Source organism: Lissotriton vulgaris, chromosome 2_2, assembly GCF_964263255.1.
Source record: "Lissotriton vulgaris chromosome 2_2, aLisVul1.2, whole genome shotgun sequence".
NCBI lineage: Eukaryota > Metazoa > Chordata > Amphibia > Caudata > Salamandridae > Lissotriton > Lissotriton vulgaris.
The window spans coordinates 28081311-28095293 of NC_141688.1; the positions used below are offsets into that span (position 1 = coordinate 28081311).

General features: G+C 44.8%; 1 protein-coding gene across 5 annotated transcripts in view; it reads right to left on the reverse strand.

The window, feature by feature from the left end:
• The window catches only part of MYO9A (myosin IXA), a 1208318-nt gene that overhangs the window by 396194 nt on the left and 798141 nt on the right, over window positions 1-13983 (reverse strand). The window lies entirely within an intron of this gene.

Consider the following 13983-nt stretch of genomic DNA (forward strand, 5'->3'; position numbering starts at 1 on the left):
GGTTAGAAGGCTACAACTTGGTAGAGTACAACTTGGCAGTCAATGTTGATCAATTGAACCACTGTATTTGGAAGTAAAAGTTATTGTAAATTTGCATGAAAATTAGTAGGTCCTGTGATTGACCAAGGGCACTCATATTGATGAATGTGTGATATTAATGGACCAAGTTGCCCACTTCAATGTTTTAAAATAAACAGGAATGAATTGATACACATTAAAGACGCTACAGGTAAAAAGGCAGTGAACATTGCAGGCACATGAGAGATAATTGCTTAACATAAGTAGCTCATCATACAGGCCTCAGCAAAGACGAAAAGAGACAGGAAACAGTAGAGTAAGAAACAAAAAACATACTTTCTGAAACTTCAGGCAGTTCATAAACAGACAGATGTGGATCAAATGTTCAGGATGCTGTTAGCAACACAGGCTGGATGTTGCACATAGATGAGGCTAAGTAGCTTTGCTTAGAACTAAGCAGAAATACGATGGAGGCAATAAAGTTGCCGAGCTACTGCTCAACATTTTCTATGAAGTACTGCGAGTTATGTGGAGTTCAATGCAAATATGTAAAAGGTGAAGGACACAACCCCAGCTTGAATTCAAACATAGTTGGGAGTCACTAAACTACCTTTTTATTAAACTATCTTCATTGCATTTTATTTTTTCCGTTACATACATTACTGGCAACAATATAAGTCAGCACTTACGATAATAACATTTGTTTTCTGACATTGGTTATATAATCGAAAACATTTCTTTCACATAGTTGCAGTAGCATTCGTGTCACCAGTGTAGTCACTAATCTGCCTTGTGTTACAGCTGAGCCGTACAAAACACTAGACCAACCCATCAAGCCAATGGAGGTTATATCAGGTATTGCCAGGCTTAAACCTGGGAAATCCCTGGGTCAGGATGGGCTAATCTCACTACTGTACAAGAAACCCGACAATAGATTTTCGCCCCAACTCACAACTGTATAACACATAGTTTGAGATTGTAATCATCTTAGACTCTACGTTAGAGGTTCAAATCGCTGTCATCCCTAAAACTGGCAGGGATCCAATGTTGTTCACTTATACTAGGCAGATATCTTTGCATAACATAGATACAAAGTTGTTTACGGGGATCTTGGCATCATGTCTGGGGGAAAACAAGTTACTTACCTGTACACTATGGTTCTCTAGGATTGATATCTTTCATAGATTCACATGCTTGTATCCTCCCCGTCATCATGGTGGGAGCCTCGCTGGAGTTAGAAATTAGTACTATAAAAGTACATTATAAACCACCAAAGGGAAAGGAAAAACTTTAGCCTTCGTCAGCATTTTTATGTAGGTCCAAACTTTGACCAATCAGAGATGAGCCCTAGACCTCAACTCCCCAGCAGAGCCACCAGACCTCAGATTTTGTGCACTAGTGTGCTAAGGTTAAGAAGTAGCATAAGGTAAGAAGTGGCAAGCCGAGACGGGGAGGAGGGAGGGCTGCATGTGAATCTATGAAAGGTATCAATACTTGAGAACCACAGTGTACAGGTAAGTAACTTGTTTGTATCCAGTATTAAATCTTTCATAGATTCACATGCTTGTATCAGTAGTAAGCAGTGCCATTCTTTAAATTGTTGCGACTAGGTGAAGACCTTTGTATGCACTGAGAAGGAACATTCCATTTAAAAACATACGTAAACATAAAGATCTATATGAAACATTATATTCAAGTAAATGACCATAAAAATATAAATCTGTGAAACCAAATAACAAAATAAAACAGAAGTAATAGATATAAATAGACTAACTCAAGCGAACAGATGCCTCAGGACCGCTTGACTCACTACAGCGTCTATTTTCCATGCCGAATCCAGGCAGTAGTGCATGGTGAACATATGCACGTTAGACCATGTTGCCGCTCTACAAATGTCTGGAAGTGATACCCCAGCAAAAAGGGCTGTAGAGGCTGCCATCTTCCTTGTGGAGTGTGCAGACACCTTTGCGGACAGAGGCTTTCCAGCTTTGTTATGGCAGAAAATAATTGCAGAAGAGATCCAACATGCAACACTGCTCCATGAAGGGCCTGACATTTCCTTGGAGAAGTAAAAGATACAAAAAGCGGATGCGATTTCCTGAAAGTCTTTGTTCTATGGATGTAGAACTTGAGGCATCGCTTTACATCTAAAGAATGCAATGATCTTTTGGCAGGGGTGGAAGAATTTCCAAAGTACGTTGTGAGCACTACCATCTCATTTAAGTCAAAAGAAGTTGGAACCTTTGGTATAAACTGAAGATTTGTTCTCAACATTACTTTGTCCAGCTTGAACTGGAGAAAAGGTTCAGCCACAGTGAAAGCCTGAACCTCACTGATTCTTCTAGCTGATGTGAGGGCCAATAGGAGAGCCATTTTCCACAAGACTTATTTTACGTCAGCTTTGTGGATCTGTTCAAAGGCCGATTTTATCAATTGAGTTAGGACTGTGTTTAACTCCCATGGAACTGCAGGGTGCTTTAATGGTGGAAAAACCCCGAAAAGGCCATTCATAAACTCGTTAACAATTCTCGTTGACCACAGCAGGGGTTTCCCGGTTTACTGCGAAACCTGGAAATTGCAGCCAGGTGTACTTTGATTAATGAAAGAGCCAATTTTGACTTTGCGAAATGAAGTAGGTAAGGAAATACTTGCTCCGGGGTCGAGAGCAAAGAATGTGTATCCTTTTTTTCAAGCAGTGGCAACATTTCTTCCATTTTGCAGAATATGACCTATTACTGGAAGAAGCTCTGGCCCGCTGAAGGATGGACTTGCAATCTGGAGCGATGTCTAGATCTGTACATTCATAGCCGTGAGGTTCCAAGCTGATAAGACTCAGAGGTTTTGTCTGAGGATTAACAATCTGGCCATTGTCCATGGACAGCAAGTTTAGCAATGGTTGAAAGAGAATGTGCGGCGATATCGAGCACAGGAGAAGCTCTGGGTACCAAAACTGCCTGAATTTAGATGGTTCCTTTTTCATTTTGCTCAGCACCCTTAGGATGACGGGAAGCAGTGGGAAAGAGTAGGCGAACATCCCCGTCCACTGCATATGCCGAGCGGGATAAGGTGGCTGGCGGACAAAAAACATCACTGAGGAGTCTTGCGATATGTCTCGTGCCGAAGGCTTGTGTCTAGCTGATTGCGGACTGTACGACGCATTGGAAGCACGAAAATACTGTTATTGCGGTCCTTCATATTACGATCTATAATTCTGTTGGGAATAAAGTTGAAATCTTTATGACTGATAGGACGATCTTTGTTGGAACTGTCCTCGTCCTCCACGAATGGACTGAAAAACGCCTTTGTTGCAGTGTGCCTAAGGAACGTGGCGTCTCAGTATCTTTCTTGATACCCTGTAGCTTCTCGTCCACGTGTTTCCCAAACACATTTTCCCCGTCGAAGGGCATGTTTAAAACCTTCGATTGGATTTCGATTGGATTTCAGGGTGATAGGACATCGCCCTAAGCCAGCCCTGCCTACGGAAAACAGCAGCTGTTGCCATTTGTCTGAAAGCAATCGAAGACAAATCCATTGTGGAGTCAATTACTTCTGAAGAAGCTCTAGCACATTCCTGTAAGTCTTTCGCTTCCTTCTTTTTATCTTCGGGAAGATGTTCGAGAAGAGGTACAAGATGTGACCATAACTGACAGTCATATCGCCCCAAAATCGCTAAGGCGTTAGAGGCCTTGTTGGAAGTAGCGGCCATAGTAGCAAAGCGCCTGCCGATGCTGTCAAGCCGCTTGCCTTCTCTGTCTAGAGGCACCGAAAAAGGAGATTACCGATTCCTGGAGCGCCTCTGCGCAGCTTCCATTATCACCGAATCAGGTTGAGGGTTTCCAATTAAACACGCCGGAGCAGAATCGGGTGCTTTGAATTGACCTCAAGAACTTCCGACCCATCTACCTGCTCCCGTTCTCAGCAAAGGTCATCGAGTAGACCGTCAACAGGCAACTGACCCGCTACCTCGAGGAGAACAGCATCCTGGATCCATCCTAGTCTTGGTTCCGCAGCAACCACAGCAACGCACCGAAACTGTCTTCATCGCTGCGACAGATGACTTCAAGATCCTACTGGACAACGGCGAAACCGAGGCCCTTATCCTCCTGGACCTGTCAGCCGCCTTCGACACTGTCTGCCACCGCACCCTACGCACACGCCTCCACAACGCTGGAATACGAGACAAAGCACTGGACTGGACCACCTCATTCCTCGCCGGCAGAACCCAGAGCGCCCCCATCCCCCCTTTCCGTTCCGAAGCCACCAAGATCATCTGAGGTGTACCCCAAGGATCTTCCCTCAGCTCTACATTGTTCAACATCTACATGGCATCACTTGCTCACGTCGCCAGACTGCACAACCTCAACATCATCTCCTACGCCGACGACACCCAGCTGATCCTGTCCCTCACCATGGACCCCCTCACCGCCAAAACCAACCTTCACAAAGGAATGAGAGCCGTCGCAGTATGGATGAAGATCAGCCGCCTGAAGCTGAACTCAGACAAGACAGAAGTCCTCATCCTCGGCTCCACTCCCTCTGCGTGGGACGACTCATGGTGGCTAACCACACTGGGAACAGCACCAACACCCACCGACCACAAACGCAACCTAGGTTTCATCCTCGACTCAACAATCTTCATGACCAAGCTGGTCAACGCCGTCTTGTCCCCCTGCTTCAACACCCTTCGCATGGTCCGCAAGATCTACAGGTGGATCCTCACCGAAACAAGAACGGTCACCCAGGCCCTCGTCAGCAGCAGGCTAGACTACGGCAACACCCTCTACGCAGGAGCCTCAGCAAAACTCCTAAAAAAACTACAATGTTATGTTATGTTATACTGCATTTCTAAAGCGCACAGCTACTCAGAGTGTCCCGGCGCTGCTACCCTGAAACCCCCACCAATCAGCTAAGCAGGAAGAGCCTCTAAAAAAATTGGCTCAGAACAATAGTGTTTTTAAGTTCTTTTTAAAGACAGCCGGATCAGAAACCCTCCTGAGAGCAAGAGGAAGCTCTTTCCAGGCTAGTCCTGCTTTACGGGTGAAGGAGCAGCCACCTAACCTCTGGCGCAAAAAGCGCGGGTTCTGGATGAGAAGTTGGCCCGAAGACCGCAGAATCCTAGAAGGGATATAAAAAGCAAAGCGCTTCTGCAGATAGAGAGGGCCCAATCCATACAAGGCCCGTTTTGAATTTCAAACGGGCCTCAACTGGGAGCCAATGAAGGTGGCGGAGATGGACCCGCTCACTCTGCCTGGAAGAGAGACCCAGTAGGAGCCGGGCAACCGCGTTTTGGACTACCTGTAGCTTTTTATGAGATAGCCTGGACATCCAACTAAAAGCGCGTACAGAACGCCTCCGCACGCTTGATCCTCGACATCCCTCGCCGCAGCCACATTACACCCCACCTAAAAGACCGTCACTGGCTTCCCGTCAACAAGAGGTTCACCTTCAAGCTCCTCACCCACGCACACAAAGCACTCTACAATACCAGACCGACATACCTAAACAGCCAACTCACCTTCCACACCCCGAACTGCCAGCTCCGCTCTGCCGCACTCGCCACTGTCCCCCGCATCCGAAGAACGAACACAGCAGCAGATCGTTCTCCCACCTCGCCGCCAAAACCTGGAAAACCCTCCCCATTCTCCTATGGCAGACACAGGAGCTACTCACCTTCAGGAGACTACTCAAGACCTGGCTCTTCGAGCACTAGCAGCACCCCTCCCCTCAGCGCCTTGAGACCCTCACGGGTGAGTCATGCGCTTTACAAATGTTCTGATTCATTGATTTTCTATACTCTGCAATATAGCTGGAATTGAGGCCAAAATTCCTCATAATCTTCAAACATTTGTTCTATATATAATCCCCAATAGGTATGGTTCGAACAGATTTCTTAGCCGGATCCTTAAAATCATAAAGGAAGCATTCGGTTTGCACCACCGGCAAAGGCAAATCGAATCTTCTAGAGGCCCTTTCCAGTAATTCGCGGAAGCTGCTCATTTCTTCCAGAGGGGAACTCACTGGAGGAGAGGAAGGCGATGGCAAAGATGGAGCAACATAATCATCCCATTCCTGGCCAACTAAGTCTAGTTCCTGAATGAGCTCATCCTCCTCAGGATGATCGTCTGCTCCAATCTCGATGTAATCATCTTGAATTATAATGCACCAAGGAGTCTGCCTCTCTTCCTGCGCAACAGGCGGTGGTCAGCAGAACTGGAGCGTGAGAATCCGGAAGTCGCTTATAATAATCATTGAGCATGTGCCTTAGGTCAGTAACAAGGGAGGTTCGCACCAGCATGGAATCTCTGCGTACCTCCTGACGCTCCTCGTAAGCTTCATATGGGTAGCGTTCTTGGAAAGTAATTCCGTTCCATATACTGACATGTCCTGCACATGGGTCTCTTCCTCCTCCTCATATGTGTCCTGGCATTTAACTCTGAGCTGTGAAGGGCTGTCAGTTGGACCGAACAAACATTCATCTCCCGATTCTTCTGTATTCAGAAGGTGAGAGGGAGGAAAAGGTGATATCTTGGATAAAGATGTCAAACATGGAGCCTTTTGGTAAACTGGAGATTTTTAATGTCCTGTTTCTGAGCCGTCGACGACGGAAGACATCTGAAAGTGATTGTTGTCGATATTGGCAGTCTAGAGGGGGATTTGAAGACTGTTGTTGACGGAATGCCCGACGACAGGGTCATAGACGTCGTCGGCAAAGGTGCTCCCAAGGACGGGCCACAGACAATCGACGAGGCAGTGGTTGTCGTTGTTGGTTCCATCGACAATGCCATCAACGAGGAAATCCTCCCCCCCTGCTGGAGGTCGTCTTCACGCATGATCGATTTGCGGCCAGTAATTGGTATCCATACCGTATTTACTAACAAGCACCTTTTCCCACACAGGTCCTCCTGCGTGCTGGCCATCAGACACAAGTTGTTTTCCCCAACAAGCGGAAGGCTAATTTCCTTGCCTTCCATCCCAAGGCTTCCAAAGCCCATAACTCTTGCACTGTCGGTCTTCTCCGCGGCTTCCGGTTGATCAGTTCAGCCCTTAACCCCGGTAAGGAATGGCCCACCGACCGCCGTTCGTTCTCAGCCCTCTCACCCTTCGCATGTATTTTATAAGTCACTACTCTTTTTACAGGAACACTGCTGTGCTGGCGTCGCTACCACCATGTCGTGTGCGCCTTCCCAATGCTCTCCTTGGTAAACTGTGCTACCTGTCATTTCCAATTTACTCACAGCCTTATACCACCCCGTAGCTCGGACTAATCACCCGCTTTGATCGGCACAAACTTTCAAAATATCCTTTTATAAAATGTAATTCGTGCACAGCCTAGACCATACGCATTGATCGGCACCTGTTCCTCGATCTACTGTTCCTTCAAATTGTATTCGTGTTAGGCCACATGCATTGATCGGCACATCCTTGATAATTGTCATATTCTTACCTCAAATTGTATTGCATGCACGGCCAAGTTTCTTTCAATTTCACCTTTTTTAGTAAATTATATGTGTATGGTCTGCCCATTTATTAATGCTCGTTTTCCCTTTTCCTCCCCCCCATCTTTTCCCTAACCATTTTAAATTGCTTGTATGTATTTAGACATGATCAAACCAAATTTCAAGTATTGTTCCCACGCAGGCATATTCACCTGTCAGAAATAGCACGACTGTAAGCATTACAGTAGCTTTCTGTTAATACATCTGCAAACTTACATTGGATTTTCACAAATTTTTGCCCTTGCTTTTTTTAAATTATAACACGTTATTCTCAAAGAGCCAGTTGAGATATCACCCATCTTGCCGTCAAGCAATTGGTATAGAAACATCTGTGACAGCCCTTGATTTTAATAACTTCAAATGCGAAACGATCGCTACCAGCATGGCGATTTCTTAACTTTAGCCTGTTTCCCAACGACTAACTAAAACCATCTACTTTTCGAAATCAACACAAGCTCGTAATTTGAGGGAGGCCACATGAGCAACGCGAGGCCATTCGGCTAACCCAGTGGGTTTAAACAGAATGGTCTCGCTTTTGTTTATGTAATTAATAACGAGCTTGACAGTCAAAAACTGTACTATTACTGTGGGCATAGAACTGTAATTAGAAATAGGGCTACGCACCATGAGGGATGAGTTCTATAATTAGAATGGGAACAGCCTTTTCATCTATAGGAACTACGTGTTCCACAATCCCCGGGGTGACCAATAGGATCGTTAATATTGACGTTCTAAGATGGCCGCGGTATCATCAGAATCGAGTGATTTTGTTCCGGTGTAGTTGCTGCAAACAGGTATTTGTGACTTTGCTGTGCGAAATGGCCGTATGCACAAGCAGCAGCCGCGCTGTGTATTCGTGAGTGTACGTGCACTTATACCCTTTTACTCATATAAAAACAACAGATATAAGAATATGAGTGACTTAGCTACAGGATGTATATGGAACCTCTCACCCCCTGAGGCATTTCTGCGTGCTGGTAGTGTACCAGTTTTAAAGTGGGAAGAGTGGAGGGATTATTTCCTCAACTACATTTCCACAATTGAAGAAGATGCAGAATTTAAGCCGGAAAAAAAAGTACAAGATGTTAATGCACAACTTAGGTGCAGGAGGAATAAAGGTTTATAATTCCATAAACAAAAGAACAAGAGGTGGAAATGAAGGTGATGTGTTCTCCAACGCAATTGATGACCTAAACGCATACTATAACCTACAGTTTGTGTTGGGGTAGACAGATAAAAAAAATTCCATAGGAAACAAGGGAAGGAGGAGACAATAGATGATTATGTATCTGTCTCAAAGATCTAGCAATTAACTGTCGTTTTGGAGGACTACACCATGAACTAATAAGGGATCAAATAGTAATGCAAGGTTCCAACGAGAACATTCAAGATAATCTTTGGGCAAAGGGGGAGTACCCACTACAGAACATAATAGACATAGCGAAGAAAGCGGAGCTTACTGGACGGTGTGCCAAAGCTGTGTTGAAAGACGAAAAAATAAAGAAAGAATGTGACCAGGTCAGCAAAGTGTCCGATCAAAAGAGTTGGAAAGTCAGCAAGCAAACTGTAAGAAAGGATGACGATATCCAACCAGAAAGACGACGAGAGAAACGGGGGAAAGGATATGGTTACCGATGCCTAAGCACTGCACACATGGCATATGATTTTAGATGTCCCGCCCGTGAAGCAAGGTGCACATTCTGTGGACTAATTGGTCATTTCAACAAGGCATGTAATAGGAAGAAACCACAACATGTAAAAGCAGTGGTAGACGAAGAAGATGAGTTGGACGATGACACAGATGAAGACATCAACATGTACATCCTCAACATAGAAGATGAACAAGAACAAGCAAAGGTAACAGGAAAAGGTGCTAAGACAAGTAAACCGATGTGTACCATGACAAGGCTCACCTTACACCATCGTGAATGAAAAGGTATGGAAAGCTAAATTCAAGGAGGTGATCGGTGAGAGACTCAATGAACCGGACATAATTATCAAATCATTTGAGGAAAAACCAATTGAAATATTAGGGTACAGGACTCTCTGGTTTATATTCAAGAGTAGAGAGGGTCAATGTAAACTCTATGTATCAAAGGTAGGACCATCTGTACTTGGATGGATGGACCAAGGAAGTCTAGGAATCAAGCTGGATCCTAACAGCCGTGAGCCAGTGCTTAGTACGACAGACGCATACGACTACGCAGAATCTCAAAGTAGAATGCCTACCAAGACCAACAATGACACTAAAGCAAATGAAATGGATGAGTCACACATAGCAAATGAGCAAATGTAAGGGAAAGTTCCAACAAAATAACAAGAGGTGTATGGTTGGAGGAACAAATGAAGAACCAAGACATAGTAATCCCATCCATGCCTTGGGAAATGATTGGTATCGACGTAATTGGACCGGTGTCTGACGGGAATGATTTACAATATATAATGACTATAATTGACCACTACACGAAATGGCCAGAAGTAAGGGTCAACAAAAAAGCCGATTCCCTGCACGTGGTCCGATTCTTGGAAGACACCTTTACGCGTGAGGGTTTACCAAAAAAGTTAGTAAGTGGTAACCGGGTACAATTCACCTCAGACATATTCAAGGGATACATGAAGAAGCACCACATCGAACACATAGCGTCAAAATACCACCCTGCGGGCAACGGAGCCGTAGAGAAATTTAACAGAGTACTTGAAGGAAATATTAAGATGGCCACTTCAGACCAACTAGACTGGAAGAGAGAAATAATGAGAACAGTGTGGGCTTACAGGATAACACCGTGCGAGTCTACTGGCAACAGCCCATTCAAACTCATGCGCGGACGGACTCCACTTACAAAGGACAATGTGGGCTGGGTTAAGGCTGCCCGCAGAGTACACTGGTCTACTGAGGTGGTGAAAGAAAGACTAGCTCAAGCACAATCTAGGAGCAAGAGTTACGATGACAAGGAACCTGAGTGCAGGGAGGTGGAAATCAAGGCTGGAGATGTGGCGAAGGCAAGAAGAAGCAGACACGTCGGCAAGGGTCAAGAGAGATACACCAAACCTCTTACCTTTTGTGAAGGGTACCTCAATTCTGCACGCCGGAGTGATGGGAAAGCCTGGCGTTCCTCAGCAGTGTCAACTCGCAAACATCCTGCAAACGATACAGTGGGCAACACACTGTTTAAAACTACTGCAGAGCAATCCGGAACACCGAAGGGTAGTATGGCAAGACAATACTTTTCTGACACTGAATCTGACATTGAACTACCAGCAGGCGCAAGGCGCAGACTACCTGCCATCCTGGTCTTTGACCTGGCGCAACCTAGGGACAGAAGCAGGGCTGGTAGACTGTTGGGACCGCCGGCTGGACTTAAGGACTATATTTGTGGGTAGCGGAGCCTTACGCTCCCTTCTTGTTCTTGTTGGTTCCAGTTCTCCCCAAGGAAGGGGGATGTGTTGTGTTTCATTATACGTGTGTCCCTCATTGGACACCTTACCCTGTGTGCGCGCCAGTGTCCCTACGAGGACACCGTACCAGCAGGAGGTCACCAGCTGATAACTGTCAGAAGTGACGGTTACCAGCTGATCGCCGAGGACTGCAGCTGCGCTCCATGTTTGAGGAGCATGCGTCTTGGCTTATAATAAACAAGTTAAGAACTCACAAGTGTCGAGTATTCTTAACAGAGGACACAAGCATTTTTTAAAAAGCCACGGGAGGACACAGAAAGCGCATTACAATCCGCGCTTGAAGGCTTCGTGAGAGAGCATATGAATGAGCGATTAGGAATGAGATTATTTGCGCATTTTCGAGATTAAGGTATGTGCTCTCAGGAGATAATCGTTGATATATTTTTTAGCGTATTTCCTGAAGTGATAAAAAGGCTTTAACTAGGCCACTCTTCTTTTGTCAAATTCCGCTTTACAAACTGGAGTATAAGTGGACAGCCAGCCGGTAACTGAGATGTAATCCTTTTCAAGAGAGGTAGGATACAATCGTTTTTCCTACCCCCAACAAGTCTCGCTTTGTATCTAGCAAATAGAGCTATAATGTAGCCTCCATTCCCTTTGTAGGTGGTATTGTCCTTAATCCCAACAAATAGCACAAGTGTGTACAGAATATTCTTGCCTGAGCCACATCGAAAGAGGCCAGGAGTTCAGAGATTTACAGGTACTTTTGGTGTAAATAATTGGTGGTGCAACTTGAACATAAAAGAGGAATGCAGCAAAATAATAAAAACTTTATTGTTTTTCTGCATTTTGATACAGACAAGTGACAAAGCCCTTATGAATGTCCAGGAACTGGTTTCCTTGGGCTAGAAACGCGTCTGCACATCTGAAGGAGAAATTTACAACATCAAGCGTTTAAACTGGCTGTGGCCAGTTGTTAAGTTGTTTTTCAACTAAAGTCCTGCTCTTTCCTTTTTGACTTTGTCCCTTTTTCTTTTCTTACGGATATAGATTAGGTATATTGAATAATAATTTTTCTAATTCATTGTTTGTATTGTGTATTATGTGTAGAATGTATGATAATTGTATATTGGAAATGTATATATATTTGTCTTGTAAATAAGTTTGTACAGGTCCAAGTGAAATATATTGAATGTATTTGTTCCTTTTTTGTATAATTCACACATAAAAAATAATTGAAAAATACTGAAGTAGATGGGTATAAATAAAATACCAGGCCAAACGTAAAAGAATTAGTGTTTGCCCTATTGGTTTGAACAAGTGTTTTTTTTTTTTTAAAAAAAGGTGGGTGCAGGCATTTTGTGTTTGTTACTGGTAGAAGAGGGCGTGGCAACTCAGACGACTGAGCTTTCGGTGCCAAGGGTGTTTTTCGGTACTGGATGGTTCGCGCGAGCCGGATGGTTTTTGTTTGTTCTTTGGGGGTGAGGCGGTCGAAGTTTTAGTATGCTGTGAACCTGTGCCCGAAGGTGTTACCGGAGCCTTTGTCGTGGGGTTGGTTGGGGTTGGGGTTTCAGTACTCGCGTGAGCCAGGGTGATGTCATCTTTGGTGTCGGAGACGTCTACAGCGGAGTCTGGAATCTCCTCTGGCTCCTGAAGGTTATCAGGACCTGGATGGAACCTGTGCCTCGCTGCATGTCGAAGCGTTGAGCTCGACGATCCCGGAGGGTCATTTTCGACTTAAATGATAGGCAAGCTTCACAATCGTCCTCTCCATGTTCCGGAGAGAGACACAGATTGCAAACGGGATGGAGGTCCGAGTGTGCAAACAGCACCACACTGTGGACATTTTTTAAATGGAGTCTGTTCCATCGGCGTCCGTCTCTATTGGCGCGGTTAAGCCCAACGGCCCACATCGAGGTTCTCAGGTCTCGAAGTGTAATCAAAAGTGGTCGAGGGTGCGCGTCGAAGGCACGCAATGGAAACAATACCGTCAGTTAACTGTGATTAAGCGTCGAAGGGGGTTCAATAACGATACCGATCCGAAGCGCAGCAAGTCACATCCGAACCCGTTGGCAGAAAAAAACAATCTAACGATGGAGCCGAAGACCATGCGCACTGTCGACCGAAGGAGGAGTTACTAAGCTCGTGATTACAAGACTACTTTGAAGACAAAAACAACATGCAAACATCCGACCCCAACAGCAGATGGCGATCTATGCATAGTGTTCAATCTGCAGCTCATATGCCTCGAACAAGGGGTTCCATGAAAACTACTGTGAGGTCCCACACTGGCACTAGTAGAGCTTGTTGGGTGGTGGGAGAGGGGGGGGAACAACTCGCTTAAGTCTTTCCATGAAAGCTTTAACCACTTTGAATAAGAATGTATTTTGCCTGTTCTGCCTGTAGTCAGCCACTGCTGTCAAAATACACCTAAGGGATGTGTTTGCGAACTCTGCCTTAAAAGGTGTGACAAATAGCATATTATATTCTAAGCGGATACTTTCAGGAGTTCTACTCATCTGTGTATGCATGGGTGGACAAAACATTTCCATTTTGCTACATAACAAGCTTGTGTAGTAGGTGTGTGAGCCTCCTAGAGAATATTTATATACATCTCAAGTAATCAATTACTCAATATTCTGCTTATTTCAGGTACATCCTATAAAACACTTAAAACAATACAGATACAATAATAAAATGCACAGAGAACTTAAAAACGATAAAACAGTAACAGTCATTGCTAGCCAACAAACCACTGCTGGTGAGCAAGTCAGTAAAAAGGTAACTAGTCACAACAGCCATAATATCAATATGTGTGGGAGTTTTCAGTGTCTCCAGACAATTACCAAGAGCATCCCTAAGGTGGTTGCACTCTGGTGTGCCCCGGATTTTTGTACAAGACAAGATGATTTAGTTTTGCACGAAAAACAAGATCTGTAATCTAAATACAGCAGCAGTGTCATGTGGAAGTCTCAGCATGCTTTTTATCACAATTAGACAAGTTTGCTGGATTTGAGCATCTCCATTAAGAGAGGCGTACTCAGGCACTGTGCTTTGTATAAGTGCAAGGTAA